The 7,331-nt window shown below is 40.9% G+C and overlaps 1 long non-coding RNA gene across 3 annotated transcripts; it reads left to right on the top strand.

Moving 5' to 3' along the window:
• The first annotated feature begins 13 nt into the window (after window positions 1-13).
• LOC106018598 (uncharacterized) lies at window positions 14-7,058 on the top strand. Of its 3 annotated transcripts, none has more exons than XR_003501042.3 (3): window positions 14-131; window positions 1,473-1,793; window positions 2,313-7,058. It is a non-coding gene; the product is annotated as an uncharacterized lncRNA (long non-coding RNA). The 3 variants fall into 3 exon arrangements; XR_003501041.3 differs by lacking the exon at window positions 14-131 and adding an exon at window positions 250-712; XR_001192801.4 differs by lacking the exon at window positions 14-131 and adding an exon at window positions 250-766.
• Window positions 7,059-7,331: the final 273 nt, after the last annotated feature.

Genomic DNA, 7,331 nt, shown 5'->3' with positions numbered 1-7,331 from the left:
CGGAGGGCTGGCAGCGGCGGCGGCTGAGGGGCAAAGTTTGCTCCGTCCCCCGCTCCTCCCCCAGCCCGCCGGAGCTCATTGGGAAAGGAGAAAGCCGGGGGGAAGGAGGGAGAGACTTGGACGGGCACCAGGTGGGACGGGCACTCGGCGGCCCCCCTCGCTCCTTAAGGCGGCGCGGCCCGGGGCGGCTGCCGGCGGGTGGTGGTGGATGGGGGGGAGGAGGGGGTTGCAGTGGGGTAGGGGAGGGGTGGAGCGGGGGTGGGAGCCGGGCGCGGAGCGGTGCGGGACGGCGCGGGGCGGTGCGGGGCTGCGCGGTGGCGGCGAGCCCGCGTCTGCAGCCCGGGCGCCGCGCGAGGCTCCGCGCCTTTTCTAGAGGCGCGCTGACATCACGTCCTGCCCCGCCGCCATTGGCTGCCGCCGCGCCCCGCGCCCGCCGGCATGTGCTCGGCCGCGGCCCCGCCACCGCCGCCGCCCCCCGGCCCCGCACGGCCCCGGCACGCGGGGACGGCCCCGGGCCGAGCCGCCCGCCCAGCAGCGCGGGGCTCGGCCCCTGAGCCCCGGCCCGCCGGGGGCCGCTCGGAGCCCCGCGGGGTGTCCCCTGCCTGCCGGCGCTGCGGGGCCCCGCAGGACGAGGAGCCCCGTGAAGCACGGCCCCGAGCCACCGGGCCCGGCACCGGGACCCAGGAGTCACGCCTGGACCCTCCCGCCCCGGGTCAGCGAACTTGAGCCGCGTGTTGCTGGAGCTGTGCGGTACCGACCCCCCGAGGTGCAGCCTTCCCCAAATCTCAGCACGCTTTGAGACCCACCCGCGGGAAGGCGGAGGCGGAGCGCTGCTGGCTTCACACCCTGGGCTCCGCCAAGGCTGGCTGTGGAGCAGCACCGCGTGGCCCCCGCTCGGGAACTTTGCTGCAAAGCCTCCTCTGGGGCTGCTGGCCCCGGAGCTGTTGGTGCCAGGCCCGTGCTGGGTCACGCAGTTGGTTACAGACGCTTTGGAAGGGAGAAAGGTCGCGGGTTCTTACGCTCCGTCTGACATCGCAGACTATCTAAAAGATGCCGTGGTGTTTTATGGAATTAAAAAGCGATATTTAATAGGGCTGTATTGCCCAAGTGGCCGGAACCAATAATACCAATAGCCTGCTAAAAAGGCATGGCACGACCTCCAGTTCACAGGCTATCTCTGATTATCTACTTAATGGATATACAAACACGAGAAGACATCCAACCCTGGCTACCAAAACACAAGGAGAGTAACAGAATGTAAACACAAAGCTGCTAATGTACACACTGACACATGAATGACATTTACATTGTTCAGAATAAAATCCAGGGTATCCTTGAATAATGAGCAACAGAAAAAATGCTACAGCAAAGTAATCTTCACAATCAACGGCGGACTCATTTGAAACGAGTTTTTTCATTAAAAAAAATGGTGCAGCTAATAATAAAGTCTTTTAACCTGTATTTTGTTATAGGTGACAGGTGAACAAATCACAGGTCTTGAGTTTCTCTACCCTGCCTCTCTTGGTAACGTCATCTCCAGTACCATCTGCTACCTACCAGACAAACAGACCAACCACATAATGAGGTACCAGCTTCCACCCAGCTACCGTGACTAAATCAGAACAAAAGCTTCAACGCCTCCTTCAACAAAGGAACACAAGTCTAAGCTGTCTTTGCTAATTGCTGGGTTTCAGGTTGTCTGTTACAGATTTTAAGTGAGCTACAAACTTCCATCAGATACTTAGAGCTGTTGGATAAAGGTACTAAGAATAAAAGATAAATGGAAGCAAAAGGTAAGAGAGAAGAGAAGAAAGCTTAGAAAATAAGTAACTACTTATGGTAATTTAAAGGCTGTGGAATAATATAAACATGAAAGACCAGGGGGCAGAGTGATTGATATCTCATATGTTTTTGATGCCCCTACGGTTATTAGACTGCAATATATGGGAACATACAATAAACTATGAATTAAAATGTAATTGTAGCTTCAGGCATCTTCTTCATTGTCTGCTGTGGTGTTATGTCTTCATGCACCGTGATTGACAAGGTGTAATTAATCATCTTACTCAGTTGTAAATATGGGCACCCTTCACAGTAGGCATCAGGAAGTGTGTACCAGCAAAGGAAGCAATAGTTGACGCTGATATACCATTAAATCAAAATCAGAACGCTTATATGTTCAGAAATGTGTGTTTGGTGTGATGCTGTTATCATTTATTTCTAAAATACTGTACCAACAGATTTACTTGATTTGCAAGTTAACTACAACATTAACTGGTTTTATTTATTTTGTCTCTTCTTCATTTTTATAGGCAATGATGTTGTTCTCCTAAAATGTGAGACAGTTTGCTTCTTGTCAGCAAGTGGAGCTCAGCTCAGCTCTTCATCTCCCTGAGCTGCTGGAGACAGACTAGCATGCTTCAGATTTACTCGCTCGATAGACTGACTCGAAATGATTCTGGGAAATGATTGCTCCATTCATATATCACTTTTTGCGCTTCTTATATACCAAGTGAGACACTTTGGGTGATTTTAGAGTGAAAGAAAATAATAAAATAAGCTTATTAAGAAACACCATTCAGTTTAAAAATAGGACATTTCTTGTCACAGATGCTGTCCCCAAACTGGAAATGAGCGTATTTATAAATATGTTTTTAGTATTCCAGGGTAAGAAATGTTTAATATCTGTTTCTTTTTCTAAATAATTGCTATCCTTACCCAGTAAGTGCAAAAATGGTGCGTGAGTCACAGGAAATTTAAGTGGTTTGTCTTGGGAAAATTTGGTGGTATGCATTTTTTTGACGCACATAGAGCTGTTGAATGAATAATTGGCAACCTATTTAATGTCCTTTGCTTTAAAGCTGTCGAGTACATTTGCTGTTTAAAAAATGTCTTTCAAAGCTGTTAAATATGTAACAAAAAGGGGTTGCTATCACCATTCTGACATGAACAAAGCCATACAGTGAGCTGCCCGAGGTACCTCCAGCATGGTATTAATTACAAACGCAATAAAAAAAGAAAATTCGCAAAGTTCTCAAATTCCGTTTCTTTGCAGTATCAGCTGATGAATGTTTTATAAAAACATACAGTAAAAATCTCAGTCCAGGAATTAGCCGTTAATTATTACCTAAGCCAAGCACTTGGGGGAGAGCAGGGAATCTGTTGGATCTGTAATTTCACCAGTTAGCCCTGGCGAGTAAGATCTCTAGCTGTCTCAGAAGCAAACCGAGCTTAAAACAGTAACACACTTTCAAGAAGATGATCGGCTAAGAATGTGCTTTATTTTGATTTGAAAAACTGTCAATCATAGCTAAAAAAGAGCAAATAATGCTTTTATACAATACGAGCTAATTGTATTTGTCTGATAAACCAAGAATATGCAGGAAAAATAAATAATAAAGTGTAAAATGAAAATATTCAGAATGTTTTGCCCAGATGTTGTGTAGAGATTGTTTGTCACTGGTACAAGCAGTAGATTTCAGAAAAATATGCAAGCATGTATCTATACGTGTGAGAGAGAAATAAGATACCCATAATCTTACATATTTCAGTTTATATAGCCACAGCTATTTAAACAATTCCAAAACTGCCTCTACGGGTGTTAGAGAGGGAGGGAAATCTTCAGCCACATGATCTTCTCTCCAGAGTCCTGTTAAATCCACTGAACTTAAAACAGAACAAGAAGTGTGAAATATGGGTTTGAACATGTTATGTCAGAAATGTAAAGGTTGGAAGCCTTTTTAGTAACTGATATTAATATTGTATTAAATGTTATGAAAAGGTAGGTGTTGGAGAGAAGGGCTGGGCTCATGTGCAATTTTGTCAAGGTTTTTATCTGTGATTATGATTCCAGATGTATCTATTCCCTGAGGAGAAAAATGAAGTAAAGTTGGCATGTGACATGTGTTTTAAGGTGTTTGGCACAGTTTCCCAAAGTGATGACAAAATGTTCATTTTTATTACTGTGAATTGGTAAAGAAAATATGATTCTGAAGGTCAGTGGCTGTGTATTCAAGATAGCTGTGGAGAGTTATTTTGGGGAATACGGATTTTTGGTGGTGTGTTTAGATTTAATTGCCTGACTCGAGCTTTTCCCATAGTAAATAATAATTTAAATAGCGTATTTTTTTACAAAATATGATTTTTTGATTACTGCTAATCCAATAAAATTCATGCACAGAATATGGTAAAGATGGCAAAAGTGTCTCTTTGAATCTGGTAGTGTAGCTACTCCTTAATGGTTTATTTTTAATCTAATTTATACTGACTAACCTGGTTGCTGTACAGTTAAGAGCTGAAATAACTGCAATAAGGCTCTTTGTCGCAGAACAGTTGTTAGAGTAAATGAATGGATTTTTATTTTTTTTTAAACAAAGTGGTGAAGGTAGCTCTGTTGGTGAAAACTATTTTGTCTAAATGCACGTTAAGACTTTAGAGGAGAAAGTTCCTATGACTACCCAGCTCCCCTTCTCTTCCCTGCAAAGCCCTTCTGCGTGTAACAGAATCAGTAATTCCATGCTGACAGCAGGGCACCCAGGGCTACATTACCAGGCAAACACTCACTCATAAACATTTTACAAGTTCAATACCAACCAATCCTGGCGGTTTGGGAGGCTGCCCTGATTGGGTATAGCATGGATTTGGTAAACACGGCTACATAACAAAAATAAGGTTTGCAGAGAAAGAGTCCAACTGTATTGCCTCTGCGGAATAATCAGAGACGAAGAATATGATTAATTCCATATTTTATAAGTAAACTTCCACAGCTCTGTGTCCATCTGCAAATATTCAGAGTGATGTGCTCGATACATTCCTTTCTGTTCTACAACCACATTTCTTTGTGAATTTAACCACATCAGAAAGCACTTCGGATTTCTAACACAAATATTAGATGCATTTAATGTAAGGAAGCTTCCTTTATTGGAGGTGATTGGGAACATTTTGTATTTTATAGGTATATTTAAGAGGTTAGCAGTAGGGGGGAATCGTCTGTGGAAAATCTGTCTACAGCTGAAATTTTTAGATGCAGAAGTGTTGCTGAAATGCCTAAATACATTCACATTCTTTTATTAAGTAGCTCACAAGAGTACCCTGTCAGATACCAGATACTTTTTTATTATTTTTTTTTAAGCTGAATAGTGTTATTTTCAGTAGGATATACTTGTTTTCATTCTTCTGTGTGCAATTAGAAGATTTGCATTCTCAAGGGCTTTACTGTTTATCTACAATCTTATTTTCTTTTGTATAATCTTCTGCAACTTTATTTATCTTCAGTGCATGCATGAGAAGCATAAAGCTACTCATTTCCTAGTAAATTATTGATATGATTTACAAGTTTTCACAGATTAATTTTCCATGGGGTAATTTTTCTGGACTATAAAATAGCCATAATTAAAGAATGCCAAAGGTTTAAGTATTTTATAGTACAATTTAGAAGTCCATTTTTGAAGTCCTTGTTTTTATATTTTAGATTTAGAATCCTATTTATATTTCAGTATAAGAAAAATAACATGGAGTGCTTGAAAATCAGAACTCTGGCATTTTTCAGATATTGAAATGTGCCTGCCTAATGAGAGCAGAAGACTTGCTCACTGGATTTATTTAAAAGCAGTACTCTTACATATTCATAAATTAAAATGGCAGTTTTCAATGAGATACTTATTACTATTTTACTTGTTATTTGCAAGATACCTGACCATTTAATATTTGTCCTTTATTTCTCTGAGCTGATCTAATTGCACCTCTCTATTTTGCATTTATTTCTCTTTGCAAACACTACATTATTCACTCTCTCCTGTGCTTATTAAACAGTGCCACCTGCACCAAATGAAACAAAGCTTCTCCATCAATCTATCCCAGCTAAAGCACCCTGACTATATATTATAATTAATTGAAGCTCAATTGAACACTTGAGTCTGAACTAGATACAGTAACCTGAAAAAAAAAAAAAAAAACGTTAAAAAATTAGGATGTACTTTAAAGAAATCTTTTAAATGAAAATGTTCACTCAAAACTGAGAACCTAACCTTGTACCAAGCACTCTTCATCATCTCTGCACAGTACCTCAAGTAGCAATTAGCAGGTCCTTTAATTAATTAACTATTCCCTGTACATCACAGGGATTTTTGTGGCACTAACGTCATCCTTCATAAGTGAATACCAAATCCAGTCAATATTTTGTCACTATAAATCCTTATCTGGACTACCCGAATGCCCACCGCATGTCTCTGCAAAAATGATCTGAAAACACAGCAAGCAGGTATGGAAAGCAGATGCAAACTTTACAGGACTAGCCTAGGCAATTAGAACAGATACAGCTGAAAGAGGGGAGCTAAATGCAGAGTACCTCACGTGTAAATGCTCGCACTCAGAAGAAATCAGATAAGACACAAAGTGAAATAGAAATGATGAATTCTTATGAATATAGTTAAGTAAAATTATTTTACAAAAAAGCTGAATGTATATTCAAAGGGCTGTGGGCTCTGCTCACTGTGCTGCTTATCTTTAACACTGTCTGCTCTCAGACAAGAACAGATTAATTAAGTGGCAGGTCAGACACAAGAAGGTGAAAGGGCATTTCCAACCAATCGCTGACATTTCACCAATTTTATACTTTGCAAACTTTTTATGTAAGTATAGATGTAGCTGGTTGTTTTCAATGCAGTTCTCCTCTGGAGAAATCCTGAGTGGCTTTAAGGGAATTAACATCCGAAAATGAGATACAAGGTATTGCTGGTTTTACAATTTACAAAAGATGCGGTATGTAAATTTGTTTATATAAATATGTATAAGATACATGACTATGAGGCTATGTGTGTGTGTGTGAATGAACATATGTGTGTATATCCATCTCTCTATTTGTAGCTTCAGACACAGACATATGTTATCATTTCTTAGAGGCAAATATCTGCAGAAATAATTCTTTGTGTTCAGTAGTTTTCTTTAATGTGTAGTAAGTTTATCTTAACCGATCTCTGTGTTCGGGGAAGATCTTGTGAATTTATGCAATGTACAGCATAATGAAATCAAATAAAGTATGCCTTATGATTTTGCAAGAATTACACATCAGCATTTTCTTTCAATGCATGTAATTTTTGAATTAGGGAACAAACTTGATAGTTAATTTAAAAATATGTATTTATATATCGTGGACTTGAAGAAATAGAGACTATGGAAATATCAAGTAAAAAAAAGGAGTAATTATTCAGATAAGTTGGGATTTTTGCCAAATGAGAATATAATAAGAAAACACTTAATTGGAAGTACTCATGAGAAGTAATATTTATTCCACTACCAAAAGACAGTAGCTGCACCCCCATAGGATTTGCTGT

This window comes from Anas platyrhynchos, chromosome 18, assembly GCF_047663525.1.
Source record: "Anas platyrhynchos isolate ZD024472 breed Pekin duck chromosome 18, IASCAAS_PekinDuck_T2T, whole genome shotgun sequence".
NCBI lineage: Eukaryota > Metazoa > Chordata > Aves > Anseriformes > Anatidae > Anas > Anas platyrhynchos.
The sequence above is the reverse complement of the archived record's forward strand: the minus strand, read 5'-3'. Positions and strand labels throughout refer to the sequence as shown.